The 1,476-nt window shown below is 45.5% G+C and overlaps 1 long non-coding RNA gene across 1 annotated transcript in view; it reads left to right on the top strand.

The window, feature by feature from the left end:
* The first annotated feature begins 629 nt into the window (after positions 1-629).
* LOC140338207 (uncharacterized) overlaps positions 630-1,476 on the top strand; it is a 4,378-nt gene continuing 3,531 nt past the window's right edge. The window contains exon 1 of the long non-coding RNA XR_011922209.1: positions 630-907. This is a non-coding gene — a long non-coding RNA (uncharacterized lncRNA). The remainder of the gene's footprint in view (positions 908-1,476) is intronic.

Here is a 1,476-nt window from a genome sequence, read left to right as displayed (position 1 = left end):
TTTTATATCTGCGATATGATTATTTCCCTAGTGGGTGAGCTTGATGGACTTATGTCTTTTTTAATACTGACCTACTATGTAACTACTGTGTGCCAGGGTTGTACCGCCTGTGCTAACTATGTTCCTGCACAAGCACAGCTTCGATAGAGGAGAGCTGAGGTTTGTGATTAATTGTGCTGTCAGCAGTGTCGGAGGAAAATTGATAATAAAATGTTTGACAAATCAGCTCAACAAAGGGGAAGGGGAGATATGGGTCAAAAGAGAAGGTTGTTCTGATTTCAGTAAAATGGAGGGGGAGGGATGGGTTTCCTGCACACCATATTACCCAATGTGCCTGCGGAATATAAGACCCATGTGTGGCACTATATACAAGCAGGGTGACCGTGCAATCAGGTGACTTGTAGTATAAAGAGCTGGGCTCCTATGATATGAGTGAGTGAAAATAATCAGTGTGCTACCTTCTCTTTCATTGTCCTGTCCCTGGGTGGGGGTGGAGCCTGCAAGTGAAAGTGAAACTGCAAAAAAAACGAGTTCCCTTCCCTGATGGACAAAGCTGTGCTATATGGCAGAGCTGTGTAAATCTCATAACTGGATGGACAGAATGACAAACCTTAAAAACCACACAATTCTCTCCCACTCTCCATTCCGCCTTCAAATTTGCAACCCAGCGACTGCGGAGGGGCTGGAAGCCTAATTCATCATTATATGGAGGACGGAGGTGTATAAGTGCTCAAAATAAACCCTGACAACACATTTCCCTCCCCCTCTGCTGGGCCATCTGTTTGGTTGCGCACACATTTTGTTGACAAATGCTTTTTGTCAGCTGCAAATTTGACGCTTGCGAGCGAGATGCATTTCCCGAAGACAGCAAACCGAGGCGAGCCGGCTGGAGGATCATTAGATGCAGGTAATAAAATTTGTAACAATTTTGGCGATTTTATCGGAACACGAAATGGCTGGATAAACTGAGAGGGGGAGGGGGGTCCCAGGTAAAGGGATGAATGGGAAATTACTAAAAGTCTCCATAGCCTAACATAACGGATGAGTTTGATGCTGGATGCAGGAATATTGGGGTATATTATATACGGTATATACGGAAACAAATCTATTCTGAAAATGTGCCGGTGCCGGATCCAGACTAGAAGGGGCTCCTAACAGATAAATCATAATCTCAGGAATAAAGGTGCTGCTGCAGAAATCCAGAAATGATAACTCAAACACCGACTCATTTCAGGTTCCTGAGTCTCCATCATCAGGGCTGAGAATAAAATACAATGTATAGAAGCCAGCAGGCTGAATGTTATCTGTGACCGTCTCCTGTACAATGTCTGCGGTCTCTGACCGTCTCCTGTACAATGTCTGCAGTCTCTGACCGTCTCCTGTACAATGTCTGCGGTCTCTGACCGTCTCCTGTACAATGTCTGCGGTCTCTGACCGTCTCCTGTACAATGTCTGCGGTCTCTGACCGTCTCCTGT

The sequence above is a fragment of the Pyxicephalus adspersus genome, chromosome 9, assembly GCF_032062135.1.
Source record: "Pyxicephalus adspersus chromosome 9, UCB_Pads_2.0, whole genome shotgun sequence".
NCBI classification, from domain to species: domain Eukaryota; kingdom Metazoa; phylum Chordata; class Amphibia; order Anura; family Pyxicephalidae; genus Pyxicephalus; species Pyxicephalus adspersus.
The sequence above is the reverse complement of the archived record's forward strand: the minus strand, read 5'-3'. Positions and strand labels throughout refer to the sequence as shown.